Genomic DNA, 21,906 nt, shown 5'->3' with positions numbered 1-21,906 from the left:
CGCTCAGCGTCGACAAAATCTTAACTCGTGCTTTAAGAAATGTTTCACAGCTATAGCAATGTTATGGACACTCCAGGCGAACTTGCCTCACAGTAGGCGTCGACATCGCCGTGAGGTTACGCAAAGGTCCAAGTGCGATAGGATTGTGGCCGCGAGCTTGCTGTTGGTGCGAAGGATAGCATGCGAGTGTGTCACAAAAGTGCGCATAATCAAAGAGCGCGCCGCATGCCACCCAAGTCCTTAAAGGAGCACGCCAGCCACGCGGCAGCTTCGACAGAGGGAGCGAGCGCATACGCCACAGGCAACCGAAGCGATCAACGGAGACTAGAAGCTTCGACAAGATACGTGAAGTTACGGTATAGAGGGAAAAAGAGGCTGCGTGCCGAAACACCCTCTCAGACCCGGACACACGCAGACAGAGCGACAAAAGGAGGGCGACAGCCCGAGCGTGCACCAAAGGACGAGTCACCACCCTCCTCGAAGACGCTTCAGTGGCGGTGGCCGAAAATGCGAGAAATATCTGGAACATTCCCAGGCTTCGTTCAAGCTACGGGAGCAGGACTCTGTCAGAAAGTTCGAGAAACGCCGGCGAAGGCGATAAAAGCGCCGTGCTGGAATCAGCGGGGGCCATCAGACGACGCCGATGATGTGACGCGTAGACCGACCGTCTGCAGAAGAAGGGCATTTCCCGACAAGCCAGCCGACAAGTTCCTCGGGCGTCTGCATTTGCGGAAGTCCCTTCTTCGAGATTTGCCTCGAGTTACGCCGAGCACGTCTGGCTCGAGACCAGCACGCGTGAATACGAGCGGACAATTCGTGCTCCTATTCATTCCGTAGGTGTTGAACTCTTAGTGCTTGTCGTTGATTATTTTGCAGAGTTTTGTTAACACCCATCTGAATTGCATTGTGAGGTGCCTAGCCGAAGTGTGCATGTGTGCTTGTAACCGCCTTATTTGAAGGATACATTTCGTTGGGTTTCGGTAATTCTAGCCTCTGCCTCGGTCTTTGGACCAAAACCGGCGTTCACTGGCGCACCAGAAGGCTTCTTATAAATTGTCCGTGCTTTCGTGCCGGTTATTTTCGGAAGCTGATAATACTGCCTTAGAATTTGCCCGGACGCTGGTGCCTCGTTAACGGGGTGTGACATTTCTGGCATCCACGACATCACGTTCTGGTGCAAATGGCATGTCCATAGTAGGGAGCAAAAGCCGAGTGCCGTTTGCTCGGCACTCGGCTGCCGTTGAACACTTGAACTGCCGTTGACCAGTTCAAGTGTTCCACCCCGTTTCACTAACTTGTGTGCAGAAAGTAGTTCGATAGTTGAAATCTAGGCATACTTTTTGCACGTGGCTAAATTTTTGAAGGCCATCACGGATTTCGAGAAATTAGTTGCCCTCGGTAAGAAGATGGGTCTTTCTGGAGCTGAACTATGTAATTAGTTTACCCAGAACGAGAAAGCTGTAGAAACAGAGAGAGAGGGGGGCTAGCAGCCGAAAGAGCCAAAGGAGAAAGAGAGACAAATGATCGATAGATAAGATAAGAAGGAGAGGTAAAGGAGCGACAGATAAATGAACAAAGAGAAGCTCAAATAGCTAAGAGAAAAAGACAAAGACAGCACGAGTTAGAACTCGGACGATTTCGTTTGCAGCAGAACACAGACGCTCCCGGTCTTGCAAGAGTCGATAGCATTGAAAGTGAAGAAACTAGCTTCCGTCTGAATCCAAGTTCGCTGCTTCTGGCATTCGATGAAAGAAAAGATGACCTGGATGCTTACTTGCACAGGTTTGAAACAGTTGCTAAAAGCCGCAATTCGCCAGATGATCAATAGGCCACTGCGTTGGGCACGTGCTTGAGTGGCGAAGCATTTAGTGTGTACGGTAGGCTCACGCCAACGGACGCCTAAAATTATGGCAGCGTTAAAGCCGCTCCATTAAAGAGATTTAGGTTCACCGTAGAACTCTTCCGAGATAAGTTTAGGACCGGAAAGCACGCCGATGCCAAGACTGCTGCGCAAGTTGCCGCGCGGCTCAGCCACTATTTTGACAGGTGGACCGAACTTTCATATGCTGCGCAGGAATACCGTGCGCTTACAAAGCTTCTGATCATGAGCGATTTCTCATCAGTTACCACCAGAGCCTGACACTCTATCTGAAAAAAGGAAAGCTAAGGCACTTCAAGATATTCTCAAATTGGCAGGCCTATTTTTGGAAGCGTAGGGAGGCACCAATCTCTCCAAGATCAAAAAAAGGAGGGCCAGAAGACGCAAAGAAACCCGCATCCGAAGAAAGGAGATATCTTCAGAAGTCTTTTCTGAGGTGTTATCTTTGTATATGACTGGGCCACCGTCCTAGTAATTGCGGGAGAACATTTGCGTGCCCAATGAAGCCAAGCGTTTGAAATGTTGGCGAACTGGTATCAAAGTCCAGACATGTCGCAACAGAGAGAAAAAAGCTCCCTAGGCATCACGTGTGTATGCCCCGCCAAAACACCATGTAGAAGGCTGGCTGCGGCACTGCTGCCGTGTCAGCGCACTCGTCAATTATGTACCTTCAGGTGCTGCTGCTGGCTATCCTGGGTCATCCGCCTTCCCACTCAGCTTCAACGGTTCATCTGGGGCCTCCCCTGGACAACAGACAGTGCACGGGCTGGATCCAGGCGCTGTCCGGCCTTTCTTTGGACGCTCCGTGTGCTCCGCCGCCAGGAATAGCCTTTCCTTCGTTCATTGTCTGGCAACCCGGCACCGAGTCACTTGGCACACCCCATCAAAAGCCTGCTCACTTGCTCGGCGCATTGGGCTGCGGCACTGCTGCCGTGTCAGCGCACTCATCAATTATGTACCTTCAGGTGCTGCTGCTGGCTATCCTGGGTCATCCGCCTTCCCACTCAGCTTCAACGGTTCATCTGGGGCCTCCCCTGGACAACAGACAGTGCACGGGCTGGATCCAGGCGCTGTCCGGCCTTTCTTTGGACGCTCCGTGTGCTCCGCCGCCAGGAATAGCCTTTCCTTCGTTCATTGTCTGGCAACCCGGCACCGAGTCACTTGGCACACCCCTTCAAAAGCCTGCTCACTTGCTCGGCGCATTGGGCTGCGGCACTGCTGCCGTGTCAGCGCACTCATCAATTATGTACCTTCAGGTGCTGCTGCTGGCTATCCTGGGTCATCCGCCTTCCCACTCAGCTTCAACGGTTCATCTGGGGCCTCCCCTGGACAACAGACAGTGCACGGGCTGGATCCAGGCGCTGTCCGGCCTTTCTTTGGACGCTCCGTGTGCTCCGCCGCCAGGAATAGCCTTTCCTTCGTTCATTGTCTGGCAACCCGGCACCGAGTCACTTGGCACACCCCTTCAAAAACCTGCTCACTTGCTCGGCGCATTGGGCTGCGGCACTGCTGCCGTGTCAGCGCACTCATCAATTATGTACCTTCAGGTGCTGCTGCTGGCTATCCTGGGTCATCCGCCTTCCCACTCAGCTTCAACGGTTCATCTGGGGCCTCCCCTGGACAACAGACAGTGCACGGGCTGGATCCAGGCGCTGTCCGGCCTTTCTTTGGACGCTCCGTGTGCTCCGCCGCCAGGAATAGCCTTTCCTTCGTTCATTGTCTGGCAACCCGGCACCGAGTCACTTGGCACACCCCATCAAAAGCCTGCTCACTTGCTCGGCGCATTGGGCTGCGGCACTGCTGCCGTGTCAGCGCACTCATCAATTATGTACCTTCAGGTGCTGCTGCTGGCTATCCTGGGTCATCCGCCTTCCCACTCAGCTTCAACGGTTCATCTGGGGCCTCCCCTGGACAACAGACAGTGCACGGGCTGGATCCAGGCGCTGTCCGGCCTTTCTTTGGACGCTCCGTGTGCTCCGCCGCCAGGAATAGCCTTTCCTTCGTTCATTGTCTGGCAACCCGGCACCGAGTCACTTGGCACACCCCTTCAAAAGCCTGCTCACTTGCTCGGCGCATTGGGCTGCGGCACTGCTGCCGTGTCAGCGCACTCATCAATTATGTACCTTCAGGTGCTGCTGCTGGCTATCCTGGGTCATCCGCCTTCCCACTCAGCTTCAACGGTTCATCTGGGGCCTCCCCTGGACAACAGACAGTGCACGGGCTGGATTCAGGCGCTGTCCGGCCTTTCTTTGGACGCTCCGTGTGCTCCGCCGCCAGGAATAGCCTTTCCTTCGTTCATTGTCTGGCAACCCGGCACCGAGTCACTTGGCACACCCCATCAAAAGCCTGCTCACTTGCTCGGCGCATTGGGCTGCGGCACTGCTGCCGTGTCAGCGCACTCATCAATTATGTACCTTCAGGTGCTGCTGCTGGCTATCCTGGGTCATCCGCCTTCCCACTCAGCTTCAACCGTTCATCTGGGGCCTCCCCTGGACAACAGACAGTGCACGGGCTGGATCCAGGCGCTGTCCGGCCTTTCTTTGGACGCTCCGTGTGCTCCGCCGCCAGGAATAGCCTTTCCTTCGTTCATTGTCTGGCAACCCGGCACCGAGTCACTTGGCACACCCCATCAAAAGCCTGCTCACTTGCTCGGCGCATTGGGCTGCGGCACTGCTGCCGTGTCAGCGCACTCATCAATTATGTACCTTCAGGTGCTGCTGCTGGCTATCCTGGGTCATCCGCCTTCCCACTCAGCTTCAACGGTTCATCTGGGGCCTCCCCTGGACAACAGGCACTGCACGGGCTGGATCCAGGCGCTGCCCGGCCTTTCTTTGGACGCTTCGTGTGCTCCGCCGCCAGGAATAGCCTTTCCTTCGTCCATTGTCTGGCAACCCGGCACCGAGTCACTTGGCACACCCCATCAAAAGCCTGCTCACTTGCTCGGCGCATTGGGCTGCGGCACTGCTGCCGTGTCAGCGCACTCATCAATTATGTACCTTCAGGCTAGTTATTGCACGTCGTGCAACTTCCGGAATGATGATGTATGCTTCATAGCAGTGTCGTGGCCCCCTGGTAGTTTGAAACGTGTTCGTGAAGCAGTACTGTGTATCTGGAGCATGTTAGTGCTTAGCGGGGATATTGAGGAAAACCGGCGCCAATGACTAAAGCGCAAGAAGAGAAACTGAACTCGGTTTTTGACGCAGTTACCCGCATTGAATCAAGCCACACACAGCTTTTGGATTCTGTCAACAAAGTTTTGACCATGCAGATTACCATGCAAAATGAAGTGGACATACTTAAAAAGCGAGTTCTTGCACTTGAGTCACAGGCTGGCGTGGGAGCTTGTGCGCAGGTTCCCCAGTCTTACGAAAAAACATTTTCGGCCACGGAAGACAAAACTGATGATTTAGAGAACCGCTCCCGCCGTGCCATTGTTCTGTTCTTTGGAATTGATGATACCGAGAAAGCGGAAACGTGGCGGCAATCTGAAAAACTTGTCCGTGAATTTTGCTCCGATAAGCTCGAACTAACTGTGAACTTGTGAGAGCGCACAGACTAGGCGCATTTTCGGCAGATAAGAAACGACCAATTATAGCAAAGTTTTCTAATAAGAAAGAGGTTGAATCTGTTTTAAAACATGGGCATCAAGTTAAAGAACACAACACTTAGTATCTCCCGAGATTACTCAGCCCCTGTTCGTGAAAAACGCCGAAAGCTCTTACAGTTTGCTAAAAGTATTAAGAAAGAAGGCGATCGCACTAAGCTCGTTTGCACTAAGCTCTTTATCAATAAATATGTGTACGTGTGGGACACGGACAACAACTGCGCAGTTCGTCTTAACACCAACGAACGGGGCACAGAAAATGTAACTGTTATAAACGACCAGACCGAATGACGCACTAATACACGCTATCCCGCCACATTAGTACCTTCTTCACACAAAGCGCAATTTCCCTCAAGTGATGTTGTCTTTTTGTACACAAATATACGAAGTGTTCTCCCAAAAACTGTCCCACTGTCTTCATTGATAGATTCCTGTTCAGCTTCCATAGTGGCTCTTACCGAAACCTGGTTGAATGATACTGTTCCTGACAACTGTATCTTGGTCAGCGGTACAGAATTTAATTTTTTTCGTACTGACAGGCTTCAGCGAAAGGGAGGCGGGGTTCTTATTGCCATAAAACATGATGTAGTGGCCGTTCCCGTTGCTAATATTTCCTTTCTTGAATGCGTGTTAGTTTCCCTCAAGTGTGGCCCGACGTCTTTTGTTATCGGTGTATTTTATCGCCCTCCTGATATGACGTGCACGTTTGCGAGCGAATTTCGCAGTTTTGGATGATGTGGTAATCCGATTTCCCAACTCGGTATTATTTATTTTCGGCGACTTCAACTTTCCTTCAATAGACTGGTCAACGCTCACAGTTGTGTGCAAAGATACCGAAGCGAACGAATTTCTTACCACTTGCTTAGACCACTCGCTAACGCAAGTAATAGATCAACCTACGCGGCACTCGGCAACCTCTGCAAAAATTCTCGACCTCGTCCTTGCAAACAATCCTGACCTTTGCTCTGATATCGCCCACTTAGATGGCCTTCCTGACCACGCCATTATCACCGGCAATCTCACACGCCCATTTAACACACGACAAGCCACCAACAAAAAAATCAGATGCTACAACAGAGCCAACTTTGCTAGTATGCATTCCGAATTATTGAGTTTTTCAGAGCACTTGAATCGCAGGCACCTATCATTCACGGTAGAAAGAAATTGGCTTCTGTTTAAAAAATTCCTCAAACAACTAATAGAAAAATTCATACCTATCATTACAATAAAAAGCAATCGTACTGCTCCCTGGGTCACGCAGCAGCTTCGGCGTTTAAACAATACAAAAGCGACTCTACAGAGAGGCCGATAAAAACGTTACGTCGGTTTCTTGGCTGCGTTACAAAGCCTGAGATAAAAAAATACCAAACATTACTTAAAACCACACGCCGTCATTTCTTTTGCCATAACCTAACATCTATGCTTAAAATAACCCTCGAAGATTCTGGCGCATCGTGAATCCCAAGCAACATCCTGATATCACTCTTCATGATAGCAACAACGTCTCACTTCCGGAATCACAATGCGCCGAACTTCTAAATGAGACATTCACAGCTATTTTTACCTGCGAGGACATTACTACCGCACCTATGAAGGATTCTATATCTGACATCGACATGCCAGAAATTGATGTAACCGAATCGGGCATATTTTCTCTTTTAAGTAAACTGAAAATTTCTTCTACATGTGATCATAATGGTATCAATAACACTATACTGATATATACACGCCATGGCATCTCTAGTATTCTGACGGCCCTTTTTTCACAATCTCTCGCGACAAGCACTATCCCCGATGATTGGCGAATAGCCAAGGTAGCACCCTTTTTCAAGTTAGGCGACCGTTCTTCACCATGCAACTACAGACCTATTTCGCTAACAAGTACCATATGCAAGGTCATGGAACACGTCATTCACTCCCAAATTGCCAAATACTTAGAAAGCCACAACATGATATACCAGTATCAGCACGGTTTCCGCAAGGGCTACTCTTGTGAAACACAACTTGCAGGGTTTGTTCATGACTTACACTCATCCGTTGACGCTGGTTTACAAGTAGATGCAGTTTTCCTTGATTTATCCAAAGCTTTTGATCGCGTTCAGCACCACAGATTACTTCTCAAACTTGCATGCTTAAACATTCACCCTAACGTCCTCGCATGGGTTAAAGATTTTCTTGCCTCCAGGCTCCAGTTCACTACCGCTAACAACTACAATTCTTCTTTTGCCCACGTTACTTCCGGTGTCCCCTAGGGCAGCGTGCTAGGCCCTTTACTTTTCTTAATATATATTAACGATCTTCCTTCTTGCGTAACGTCCCGGATTCGTCTCTTTGCCGATGATGTCGTAATTTACCGCACAATTTCCCCTGATATCGATCGCCAATGCTTGCAATCTGACCTTGATGCAATTACCTTATGGTGCTCCAAATGGCTAATGTCGCTTAATATCTCTAAAACCAAGTTAATGACATTTAACGGCCGAAAGTCTCGAATTGAAAACACTTACTTCATTAATAACAGCACGATTGAGTCTTCCACTTCCTACAAATACCTTGGCCTTCATTTCCAGTCTGACCTAACGTCGCATCACCATATAAATTTATCCCTGGCAGCTGCTAACCGTACTGTTGGAATACTTAAACGAACCCTCAAGCAAGCGCCACCACTCGTACGAAAACAGGCATATATCACAATCATTCGCCCGAAAATTGAATATGCTCCGGCAATTTGGGATGCCCATCAGGTATATATAGCCTCTAACCTTGAAGCCCTGCAGAACCGTGCTGCTCGATTTATTTTTTCAGATTATTCTACATTCACCAGCGTTACAACTCCAAAAAATCGTGCCGGTTTGCAATCCTTGAGCCTTCGTCGAAAACATTCTCGCTTATCACTATTTCACAAAATTTTCCACCATTACTCACTTCGTGATGATTTTTTTCAGTTACCGCCGATTATCTTTCCTCGCCGCGATCACCCTAACAAAGTGAAACGCATTTTGTGTCGGTCATCAACTTTCGCTCAATGCTTCGTACCACGCACTATCATCGATTGGAACGATTTACCCTCATACATAGCCATGGAAACTGACATAGCCAAATTTAAGGAAACAATTGCACTACTGTGACGAGCTGTTAAAATGTTGTTTCCTTATTAAGTGTGTTTCCCTGATAATTTTTATGCTTTGTGATTTGTTGCTTGCTCCTGATGCTTTTATGTACGTTGCTTTTTTTCTTTTTGGTTTCTTGGTTCATTATGATGACCGCACTGCCGTATTGAACGAAAACAATATGTCGTGTAAATGTTTTTCTTTTTATGTATGCTGTACCTGAATGTACACTTGCTTTTCTTGTAGCCTCCCCCCCCCCATGTAATACCCTCCTTCGAGGGCCTTTAGGGGTATTGTAACTAAAATAAATAAAATAATGACATAAAAGCCGGCTTTGTAGGACTCCGAAACGGAAAAGAATTCCGTTCGTTAATGCTGTGATTGCACCACGCCCAGAATTTGTCGTTAAGGGAATGCCTGTACTTTTCGGGAAAATGGCAGGAAAACCAACCACGGCGTTAAGAGATACCGGCTGCAGCACAGTGATCGTGCGAAGGGACTTGGTCAACGACGATGAACTCACGAGCGAAACCAGTTTAGTTTACCTGGTCGATGGTGCGGTTAAGCTTCCCGAAGCCAAGATTGAGGTCGAGACCCCCTATTACAGCAGGAGTGTCACTTTGTATGGACAGCCAACTGTATGACCTAATCCTGGAAACATCGAGGGTGCTCAAGCCCCAGACGATGCGAAACCTTTTAACAGCCCAAGATCGAACCATCGACAATCAAAGAACCTCGCGGAAAACCATCCACAGCTGACGACGACAACCCGAGTCCGAGCCGAGGCTCATGGCAACGACATTCCCGCCCCTTTCGACGCCCGATTCTGAGGAGAAGCTCACCGGGATTCATAATTACGTCACATAACAAGAACAAGACAAGTCCTTAAAAATATGTTTCTCGCAAGTCGGCAGTGATCTAAAATGCCGCAATAGCAATTGCACGGTGGAGTTCCGGCGTGAGAATTAGCTATTGCACAGGTATAACACGAACAAGAATGGACGCCAGATCCGACAGCTCGTAATACGGAAGAGTGGCCGAGAAACCGTAACGAAGCTGGTCAACGACGGCATTATTGCCGGACATCTGGGTGCCGAGAAAACGGAAGACCGAATTCAGGAACAGTTATTTTGACCAGGCGTCACCGCGGATGTGAAACAATTTGTGGCATCGTGCGATATTTGCCAACGTACTGTGCCAAAATTAACGGTGCTGCACGTGCCTGTTGACAAGGCGTCTATCATTGACACCCTATTTAAACGAGTGGCCTTTGGTATAGTAGGCCCTATCAACCCACCATCAAGACGAGGGAACCGCTATAGTCTGACGCTCATGAACTGTGCCACACGCTATGCCGACGCTGTAGCACTCCCGAGAATCGAGACCAAGTGAGTGAGATACGCTCTCGTCAACATGTTCTCGCGTTTTCGTGTGCAGAGGGAAGTTCTGAGTGACAGGGGCACCAATTTTACCTGAGAACTAATGAGAGAAGTGGCACGTCTTTTATTACTGCGCCAACTTCACACCACCCCCTATCACGCAATCTTCGACGGGATGGTAGAAAAGTTTAACGGCACCATCAAAATAATCCCCAAGCGCATATGTGCAGAAAAACAAAATAACTGGGACGGTTACTTAGAGCCGTTGCTATTTGTACACAGAGAGGCACCCCAGTCAAGCCTCAGATTTTCACCCTTTGAGCTAATATACCACAGACATTTTCCAGGGCCTCTGCCGATCATGAAGGAAGTATGGACCAACGATGGGCTGGACGAGGATCTAAAGACAACCTACCAGTCCGTATTGGACCCCCGAAATCGACTGAAAGCAATGGGTCACCTGGCCCGGAACTCTAAAAGGTGGTACCACGCTACGCGAAACACTGCAATCGCAAGACCAAGTGCAGGGAATTCAAGCCAGGTGATCCTCATATTGCTTCCAACCGAGAACAACAAGCTCCTACATCACTGGAAGGGACCATTCAAAGTCCAGGCAAGAAGCGCGGACTTGGACTACACAGTCCAGGCGCCGAGCGGGCCGCAAATCTACCACGCTAAATTACTAAAGAAAAAAAAACAGAGCGGGCAGCCACCCGAGACAGGCGGAATCAATGCCAGGCCATCGTAGGAGTAAGCGACACGGACGATGAACAAGGAATTCCCGTCACGGAATACTTAAAGACCGAAGGGGTAGAAGTCGTCAAAATGTCCCCCAAATTAATCAGTCAATAAAGAGGAACTGCAGGAAGTAATTTGAACGTATTCCAGCATCTTTTCCAATGTTCCAGACAAGACTGACTGGACAGAATGCCACTTGGAGCTAACAACCCACGACCCAATTCATGTCAAGCAGCACCCTTTACCATTTGCTACTTATAAGGACATCGAAGCCGAGGTACAGCAGATGAAGGCTCTCGACACAATTCAGGTCTCGAGGTGACCTTGTAATTTCCCAGTATTATTCGCGGATAAGCCCGACAAAACCAAACGCTTTGTTGTCGATTTCCGGCATCTGAATGACGCACTAATTGCGCATTTAGAGCCCACGTCCAGAGCAGACGCAGTTTTCGCCAGTGCCGCGAACAACGAATACTTCTCCACACTAAGACTTCGTGAAGGGATGGTGGCAAATCCCGCTATTCGAAGAGTCTTAATCCAAAACGGCTTTTTCGACGAAATACGGCCTATACCAGTTCCACTATATGCCCTTCGGCATAAAGACGGCACCCGCCTTTCTCACGAGGTTGATCCGACAGATTTTTCTTTCGGGCAACATTACATGGTGTCCGCGGGGAGAGGCTAAAGGAGACTAAGATGTCTCCTGACGAGACCTAACACCCGCATTACACGTCAGTGCAGATGGTGCGGAGTAACATATCAGTGAGAACAGTAGTACATCAAACACAGCGAGACAGGAATTCAACATAAGCAATTATACAAGCACTGGTCAGGCAGAAAATAATACTGAAGAATTAATTAAATTAAATTATGGGATTTTACGTGCCAAAACCACTTTCTGATTATGAGGCAAGCCGTAGTGGGGGACTCCGGGAATTTCGACCACCTGAGGTTCTTTAACGTGCACCTAAACCTAAGTACACGGGTGTTTTCGCATTTCGCCCCCATCGAAATGCGGCCGCCGTGGTCGGGATTCGATCCCGCGACCTCGTGCGCAGCAGCCTAATACCATAGTCATCAACAATGAGCGATAGTAAGTGGTGTAGAAAACAAAAAAACACATTCGCACAGATCAGTAGGAATAACAGTGAAATGCAGCAGGTATGCATAACAAAATTTCACACGGGGGTGTTCAAAAGATGGCTCATTTTTTTCTTGAATTGATGAATGTTGACACTGTCCTGGGCACAAGCAATTAATGTTGGATATGTGTTGCATAAAATTGTTATTTGGCGATCTGTAGTGTGGGTTGCCGTAATTATTGTGAGGCCTAGAACCAATCAACGAAATTGTGCGCAAGTTATGTGTGATTTCTCTATTCAAATAAGAACGAGAAAAAGATTCAAAGTCATGTTTTATTTTTTTGGTACATTAGGAGTGCTTAGTAGTCTTTGTAGCATAGAAAAAACGGTAACACTTTACAAGACGTAAACATGTCATTAGTACTAACAGGATATCTACCCAAAATGCGCAAGGCTCTGTTTTATAGAGAGAACAACCTATCCGAGTCAGTTTTATTACATGTTCCCCACACTAAGAGACTATACACAATATGAGAATGAATAAGAGAAAAATATAACTGTTTTTTTTGCATGGAATGGAAGAAGATAACGAAGTCGTTGAATTATCCCAATTGATCTTGATATTCGTATCCGCAGACTGTTGACGTGATCGGTCCAGCCCAAGTCACTGCGGAAACGAACTCCTCGAAACTTATGAGAATTCAACTGCTCAATTTCTGTGTTATTAAAATAGAGTGCGATATTATGATCAAGAGGCTTATTTTTAGCGCGGTAAAGCACATATTTAATTTTTTATGCGTAGTTCAAGCTTATTATCATCAAGCCATGTCCGCAGTTCATTGAGCCAGGTATTGGATCGATATTCAAGCAAGCTCAGGTTGGGACAAGAAAAGGAGACACCGGTGTCATCAGCGTGGAGGACCATATGTGAAGTTGAGTGTATATTTACTGTATCATTAAATATAATATGAAAAGTAGAGGGCCGAGGATAGAGTCTTGAGGCACACCGAATTTTATTATACCTGTGTCGCATTTAAGCTCCTGTAGCTATGTAGGCTGCCTCCGTCCTCAAATATAGCTTTCCAACAATTTGTGTACAATACCACGAATTCCATATTTTTCTAGCTTTAGTAATAACATATCGTGTTTAATTGAACCAAAAGTTTGCGAAAGTCTAGAAGTATTCCGATGGTGAAAAGCTTTTGTTTGAAGTTAGAAAGAAGGCGATCTTTAATGTGCAGTAGAGCAGTTTGCGCACCAGCCTGGAATCCATAGTGTTCTTTACATATTATGTTGTTTTTATCTACGAAGTGTTGTAATCTTTTATATACCACACGTTCTGCGATGTTAGAAAACAATGGCAATATCGAGATAGGGCGATAGTTCACATCATTTTTCTCACCTCCCTTGTAGATTACTGGAACTCGAACTGATTTCATCTTATCACGGAAGATACAAGTAAGGAGCATTCTGTTGTATTTATGCGTTAAAGGTGGACTAATGCTTCTGATAGCGGCTTTTGCCAGTACCGTACTTATATCGTCATCACCTGGTGAACGTTTATTTTCAAGGGAATTAACGATAGCTACGACTTCTTCGGACGGAGGGGTCAGATATAGAGACTCACAGCAACTAGCTTTCATATTGTTACGTAGGAAGACGCCGACGAAAAGCTATTTACAAGTATATTTACAAGGAAAGACGCCGCAGTTGACCAAGAGGCAACAGCCCGCGCTAGCTTCCAATCGTCGTCTTCGTCTTCTTCCTACTCGGCTCTTCGTCATTGGGAATACTACCCCGTAGCACTACCCCGGCGGCAAAAGCGCCGTCCCGGAGCGACTAAAGGCCGGACTCTGAAGCAGTGTAGTAGCTCTTGAGCCTACTGACGTGCACGACATCACTAGACACCAGAGTAGATGACGAGGTTGAGCTCACAGGAGCAATTTCATAAGTCACAGGCGTCAACTGGCGCAGCACGCGGTAGGGCCCTGTGTATCGCGAAAGGAGCTTTTCGGAAAGTCCGACGTGACGACAGGGCGACCACAGGAGCACGAGTGCACCAGGCGAAAACTGTAAGTCACGGTGGCGGGCGTTGTACTGACGCTGCTGCGTGGTTTGCGAGTCCGTCAGACGAGTACGGGCAAGCTGGCGTGCATGATCGGCGAGGGCGATGGCGTCGCGCCCATACTCGGTTGTTGAGGTCGCAGCAGGAGGAAGTGCCGTGTCAAGGGGAAAGGTCGGTTCGCGACCGTAGAGTAGATAAAATGGAGAAAATCTGGCGGTGTCGTGCCGGTGCCGGGAAGAGTTGTAAGCAAAGGTGACGTAAGGAAGGGCAACGTCCCAGTCGTGGTGGTCCTTCGAAACGTACTTGGACAGCATGTCGGTAAGAGTACGGTTTAACCGCTCTGTCAGGCCATTGGTTTGAGGATGGTATGAGGTAGTCAGCTTGTGTTGAATAGAGCAGGAACGCACAATGTCGGCGATAACTTTCGAGAGGAAGTTACGACCACGGTCAGTAAGCAGCTGTCGCGGGGCGCCATGCACTAAGATAATGTCACGCAAGAGAAAGTGCGCGACGTCAGTGGCGCAACAGGTAGGTAGAGCCCGCGTGATAGCATATCGACTGGCGTAATCAGTTGCGACGGCTACCCATTTGTTCCCAGAGGATGACGTGGGAAAGGGACCGAGGAGGTCTAATCCAACACGAAAAAACGGTTCCACAGGGACGGTGATCGGCTTGAGATGACCGGAAGGTAGCACCTGAGGCGTTTTCCGACGCTGGCAGGGATCACAGGCAACAACATAGCGTCGGACGGAGCGAGCGAGACCAGGCCAATAGAAGCGGCGGCGGACGCGGTCGTACGTGCGGGTTACCCCAAGATGTCCTGCAGTGGGTGCGTCATGCATCTCAAAGAGCACAGTCTGTCGTAGATGTTTTGGCACGACAAGAAGAAGATCAGGGCCATCAGGGAGGAAGCTCCTTCGGTACAGAATGTCGCCCTGGAGGACATATCGGCGAACGGATGCGTCGGTAGGTGTAGAGCGCAGACGCTCGATGAGTACTCGCAGCGATAGGTCTCGGTACTGCTCATCGGCGATGTTAGCGAAGGCAGACACAGAGAAAATGCCGTCGGCGGTACTACTGTCGGCGTCGTCAGGCTCGTCTACCGGGTAGCGAGACAGGCAGTCAGCGTCCTTGTGTAGTCGGCCAGATTTGTAGGTGACAGAGAACGAATATTCTTGGAGGCGTAAGGCACAGCGACCAAGTCTTCCTGAAGGGTCTTTCAATGTGCATAACCAACAAAGCGCGTGATGGTCTGTGATAACGGAAAAGGGTCGACCATATAAGTATGGGCGGAACTTCGCAACCGCCCAAACTAGGGCCAGACACTCACGCTCAGTGATGGAATAGTTGCGCTCCGCGGGCGAGAGGAGCCTGCTGGCGTAAGCGATAACACGGTCGTGGCCACGCTGGCGTTGTGCCAGTACTGCGCCAATTCCGTGACCGCTGGCATCAGTACGAACTTCGGTAGGCGCAGAAGGATCGAAATAGGCCAGAACGGGAGGCGTGGTGAGAAGATCGATGAGAAGCGAGAATGCAGAGGCCTCGTTATCGCCCCACTGGAAAGGGGCGTCTTTTTTCAAAAGCTCGGTTAGTGGTCGTGCTATGGCCGCGAAATTTTTCACGAAACGGCGGAAGTACGAGCAAAGGCCGATGAAGCTGCGCACATCCTTGACACACTTCGGAACAGGGAAGTGCGTAACAGCATGGATCTTGCCTGGGTCCGGTTGCACTCCGTTCGCGTCAACGAGATGTCCAAGGACGGTAATCTGACGACGGCCGAATTGGCACTTCGATGCGTTGAGTTGCAGACCGGCTCGCCGAAAAACGTCCAGGACCGCGGAGAGGCGCTCGAGGTGCGTAGCGAATGTTGGGGAGAATACTATAACGTCGTCCAAGTAGCACAGGCACGTGGACCATTTGAAACCGTGAAGAAGGCAGTCCATCATGTGTTCAAAAGTGGCAGGAGCGTTACATAGGCCGAACGGCATCACCTTGAATTGATAAAGACCGTCGGGTGTTACAAAGGCAGTCTTCTCGCGGTCGAGATCGTCCACGGCAATCTGCCAATAGCCGGAGCGAAGGTCAATAGAGGAGAAATAGCGAGCACCGTGGAGGCAGTCAAGGGCGTCATCAATCCGAGGTAGGGGATACACGTCCTTTTTGGTAACCCTGTTAAGGTGCCGATAATCCACGCAAAAACGCCATGAGCCATCCTTCTTTTTTACCAGCACAACCGGTGACGCCCATGGACTACATGACGGTTCAATAATGTTCTTGGCAAGCATTTTGCGAACTTCGGTGTGAATAACTTGACGCTCAGCCGGTGATACTCGATACGGGCGGCGATGAATAGGAGGGGCATCTCCGGTATTAATGCGATGTTTAAAAGCTGTTGTTTGGGCCAAAGGACGACCGTTAAAGTCAAAAATATCTTGATAGGAAATCAGAACGCGGTAGAGCGCACGAGCGTGCTCGGACGGCATGTCGGGTGCAATCATTTTCTGTAAGTCGGCGATGGGACAAGTTGCCGACTGCGATGGTAGAGGAGGATCGGTTGAATTGTCGTCTACTGAAATCGATGCTACAGAGTGATCCTCGAATGAGCAAAGTTGGACCAGAGACATCCCGCGTGGCAGCATTTGTGTCGTCAAGCCAAAATTGACCACTGGCAGGCAGACGCAATTCGCCGTAATAGATAAAACAGTATGAGGTAGTGTGATCCCGTGTGTAAGGAGGACGTCTTGCATAGGAGCCGCGATGTAGTGACCGTCGGGCACTGGTGGGGATGACACGAAGTCAACGTAAGTCAGTGCCGAAGGTGGCAAGCGAACGAAGTCGACGGAACTGAGGCGAGTAAGGTCTTGTTCAGCGGGATCCAGAACAGGCAGGTCAAGGCGGAGAGTACTGGCGGAGCAATCGATGAGAGCAGAATGGGCGGAGAGGAAGCCGAGGCCGAGGATGATGTCGTGGGGACAGTGAGCGATGACTGTGAATAGCACGGTAGTGGAGCGATCGGCGAAGGAGACGCGGGCGGCACACATACCAATTACAGGGGCTGTTCCGCCATCGGCGACACGGACAACAGGCGTCGTGGCGGGCGTGATTATTTTCCTCAGCCGGTTACGAAGATCCGCGCTCATTACCGACAAATGCGCCCCAGTGTCTATGAGAGCTGATACAGGAACACCGTCGACTTGCACGTCAAGAAGGTTCAGATGAGTGGGCAACGTCAGGAGAGGATTTGGCGGCGTAGAGAGCAATGCAGCGCCACCTCGAGGCACTGCATCATCTATCTAGTTTTCCGGCTGGGAGCGGCGTCGGAAGGGAGTCGGCGAATAGGAACGACGGGGCTGGGGAGAGCGAGATTGTCGTCGTTGGGGCGAAGGCGAACGAGAATAAGGGCGGTTCGGCGCAGGAGAATCGGTGGCGGCATTATCTGAGCGGGCAGCATAGGGACGAGAAAGGCCACCTAGGGGGCGAGAGTAGGCAGTATATGTAGACTGGTTCAGGGAAATCCAGCGACTGCGACAGTGCCGAGAAATGTGCCCAATTCGATGGCAGTGAAAACAAATTGGCTTGTCGTCTGCAGTGCGCCATTCAGAGGGGTTGCGGAAACGTGGTGGGTAAGAAGGGGCGGGATGGGGTGGAATCGAAGAAGCCGGGTGGGGATCAGGGCGATGGGCCGAGCAGATGGTGTGAATACCCATGTTGGCGAACTCCTGGCGGACAACTGCCTGGATCAGGGAAACAGTGACTGCAGGTGCATGGGAGGGGCTGGAGTCGAACGCAGCCGGATAGGCGGCCTCGATCTCACGCCGGACAATCCTGGTAACATCGCCAGTGTTGTTGGGACGAGGAGCGTCGGCACAGGAAGATGTCGCTGGGGTGTTGGGCAGACGGGCAAACTGTTGGTCGATACGTCGGCTTTTAGCGAATTCCAGGCGGCGGCACTCTTTTATAACGGCATCCACCGTCGCGACGTTGTTAAATACGAGCAAGTTGAAGGCGTCATCGGCAATGCCTTTGAGGATGTGGGAGACCTTGTCGGACTCAGTCATGTTTGCGTCAACTTTGCGGCAGAGAGCCAAGACGTCCTGAATGTACGTGACGTAGGGCTCCGTTGACGTCTGCACACGACCGGAAAGCGCCTTCGGCGCGGCAAGTTGGTGACCGTAGGGGTTGCCGAACAAGTGTCGAAGCTTTTGCTTAAACGAATCCCAACTGGTCAGCTCATCTTCGTGCGTCCGATACCAAACTCGAGGTGTGCCACCGAGGTAAAAGACGACGTTGGCGAGCATGATAGTAGGGTCCCACCGGTTATTGCGGCTGACGTGTTCGTACAGGCTGATCCAGTCCTCGACGTCTTCCCCATCTTTTGCCGAGAATACGCCAGGATCACGGGGAGCGGAGAGGGTGATGTAGGTCGTCGAAGTGGCAGCAGGTGTCGGAGCCGGCGGAGTCGGGTTGTCGTCGCCGGGAGCCTTGAAGGTAGGCTCGACGTACCGTCCACTGCGAAGCTCCGTGACGAGGTACAGGGAACGTCCACCTCCGCCAAATATGTTACGTAGGAAGACGCCGACGAAAAGCTATTTACAAGTATATTTACAAGGCAAGACGCCGCAGTTGACCAAGAGGCAACAGCCCGCGCTAGCTTCCAATCGTCGTCTTCGTCTTCTTCCTACTCGGCTCTTCGTCATTGGGAATACTACCCCGTAGCAATATAAAGCTCTATAGGTGATGGGCGACACGCGCCTGCTGTGATATGACAAGCGCCTGCATTAATAAAATATTCATTAAATGTATTTTCAAGTGTTACACAAGAGCAGGAAGTTCCATCAATCAGTAGCTCGGAAGGTAGACGAGGTTTCCTATTGGATATCATGCCATTTACAACGTTCCAAACTTGTCTGGGTTTGTCCACTATTGAAGCAAATTGGTTTTCATAATCGGCAGTTGTTCGCCTTTTTTTAGATCCAGACTTAATTTGTTTCTGAATTTCTTAAATTCCTCATAATCGGTTGGGTCTCTCCTTTCTAAAAAATGAGCAAATAACGAGTTTTTATATCGAATGCGTTTGAGAAGAACCGGCGTAATGCAGTCTTTCTTAGTTTTTTTGTGCTTATGGACGGCAACCATAGGAAATGCAAAGTTGTAATTGTGTAGTACCGTCTCTAAAAACATATCGTACGCTGTGGACGGAATCATTTTCCAGATATACTTTTGCCCAACAAGTTTCAGCCATAAGTGAACAAAAAGACAACTGTATCATTCCCTGTTCGTCGCTGGTACTTAGGTTTGGCAGAGTGTTGCTTATTTGAGCACAGGCCAAAAAATGGCATATGATCGCTTATGGCTGATGAAAAGACACCTGTGATAACTGTACGTGGGGAAAGATTTGTAGAACAGTGATCAATGCGTGTTTGTTTGCTGTATTATTCTTGTAGGTAGGTCGATAACATTTTGGCAACCATGTAAAAACATCAAGTGGTTTAGTCTGCATCGGATTTTTCTTAAGCAAATCAACGCTCATATCACCAAATATAATGACACGCCACCTGTTTTGATTAGCTAAATTAAGGAAAATATCAGATAAATCAAGGAATGCATCAATATTACCATGAGGGGGGGCGGTATACCAAAAGTAAAGCAATGCCGCGATGCAGTAAGCTAACAATTTCAAAGATTCCATTTACAACACATGAGCCTAAGAACGTCATAGGGCAAACGTTTGTGTAGATATAGGAGTATACCACCTTCGCGCTTACCTTGGAACAATGAAATGTGATTGTAGCATTGAATCTGCACAACTTCTGCATAAGAGCTATACCAAGTTTCCGTGAAACCAATAAAATCAAAACCATGCTTTAGGTCCTCTAATTCAGCTTCGATTTCTACGACCTTATGCTTCAAACTGCGTACATTTAGGTGATACGAGGAGAGGACCTCTTGAGTAGCATAAGCGCTGGCATTGAACAATTGATTAAAAAGGTCAGGGTTATAGTAAGCCATCATTCCAAACAGATTTACCAAGGTTGCTAGTTTACGATGCCTTTACTATCTTGCTTAGGTCCTCCTCTGAAGCTATCCTTATTGCTGCAGTGACGCTCGCCTTCCTCACAAAAATCTTTCCCTCTGTTGACCACATAAAAGAGTAGTTCTGCTCGCGAGCTGTCGTTTTAGCTAGCCATCGAATTTTCTTGTTAATGGCAGTCAAATTATCAAAAAATTGTATCTTGTCATACTGTTCTTTGAGGGCTGTGCGTTTTGAAAGCCATGCATCTTTAAGAGCCCGCCAAGAAAACCTAATCAGTGCCACAGGTACCTTCTTTTGGCGTGGTGGGAGACGATGGAGGCCTTCAATATCGGAGTCTGATAGGCAGGGTATATCGAGCGTCACCGCAAGATCATTTATTTTAGATAGCAAGTTTTCTTTTTCCCAAAAGGGCAAGCCATGGATTTCCATGCTCTGTCGTCTGCTGTATTGTTGTAGATCCTTGAGCTTTTTCTTTAGCTCGTTTTGATCTTTTTCAGTGCTTTCACTTTTAGTGCGTAGCCTTTCAACACTCCAGCATGCCTCTCAGAAGTCGTTAGTAGTGCGTCGTATGTCTCAGAAATACACGTAACAGATTTTTCAATGCTTGTTATGGTCTCTCTTAATGATGTCACACCATCCAGCTTGACAGTAAGTGCAGCCAAATTCTTCTTGATTTCAGAAAGTTCTTTACCCATAGCAGGTGGGAGCACGAACGTTTGCCCACTACGAGACGAATGCAAACGGCATGTTGGGCATTTTAATGTTTTCTGATCTGCTTCATTCTTTGTTTTGTATACTCGCTCGCTAATGGCTGAGCATTTACCAAGGTGGTAGGGCTGACAACATTCTGCACATATCATCAAATCTTGATGATCAGAAAAATCCTCAAAACATGGAAGACAAGTATCCGTCGGCACAGTATTCATATTGAACGCAAGCTAGGGCAGCAGCGGCAGAGGGACAGTTGGTTACTTCTTAAATACAGTTAAAATCAACCAACCTGCGTAAAGCAAAGACGATGGTCAAGCTCTACACGATTGTTCCTGCCGCTGCCTCTGTTGCCCGAAGTGTGAAGCATCCGTCGGCAGGCTGGGCTTTTATAACAGGCTTGAAGGGGGCGTTGTCTGCTGTCCGTCCAGAATACCAGCAGGGTGAGAGATGCAGCAGTGTAGATAGTCGATGTTAGTCGGTAGATAGTCGGCACAATACTGGTTCTGCGTAAAGCAAAGACGATGGTGAGGCGCTACACGATTGTTCCTGCCACTACCTCTGCAGCCCGAAGTGTGAAGCATCCGTCAGCAGGCTGGGCTTTTACAACAGGCTTGAAGGGATGGAGATGCAGCAGTGTAGATAGTCGATGTTAGTCGGTAGATAGGAAGCACAATGCTGGTTCTGCGTAAAGCAAAGACAATGGTCAGTTGCTACAACATTGTTACTGCCGCTGCCTCTGCTGCCCGAAGTGTGAAGCATCCGTCCGCAGGCTGGGCTTTTATAACAGGCTTGAAGAGGGCGTTGTCTGCTGTCCGTCCAGAATACCAGCAGGGCGAGAGATGCAGCAGTGTAGACTAGTCGATGTTAGTAGGCAGATATTCGGCACAATGCTGGTTCACGATTGTGCCTGCCGCTGCCTCTGCTGCCCGAAGTGTGATCCAGGGAATTCCCAGATAATTACACAGGGAATCCCTGGCGTCGAGCGCAGCACTAATACGACGACGTGCTCATAGCGAGTGCAACCTGTGAGGAGCATATCTCGTCCTTAAGGCACATCATCACTCGAATAGAAACGACGGGACTGACTGTGCATCCAAGCAAGTGAGAATTCGGAACGGAAGAAATCGATTTCTTAGAACACCGAACGGGAAAGAACAAGTTAGCAGCCCTAGGGAAAACCCAGGATAACATCCAAGCCGCACCAGCACCGAATACATAGCCTGAGGTGCGAGCTTTTCTCGGTTTGACAAGCTATTACCGAGAATTCATTCCGAATTATGCCGAAATTAGAGCCCCACTCATCC

The 21,906-nt window shown here is 49.1% G+C and overlaps 1 protein-coding gene across 2 annotated transcripts in view; it reads right to left on the bottom strand.

Annotated features, from left to right (window-relative positions):
- LOC142566308 (uncharacterized) overlaps nucleotides 1-21,906 on the bottom strand; it is a 951,081-nt gene that overhangs the window by 526,987 nt on the left and 402,188 nt on the right. The window lies entirely within an intron of this gene.

Source organism: Dermacentor variabilis, unplaced genomic scaffold (assembly GCF_050947875.1).
Source record: "Dermacentor variabilis isolate Ectoservices unplaced genomic scaffold, ASM5094787v1 scaffold_12, whole genome shotgun sequence".
Classification (NCBI taxonomy): domain Eukaryota; kingdom Metazoa; phylum Arthropoda; class Arachnida; order Ixodida; family Ixodidae; genus Dermacentor; species Dermacentor variabilis.
This window is presented reverse-complemented; position numbering and strand designations above follow the sequence as displayed.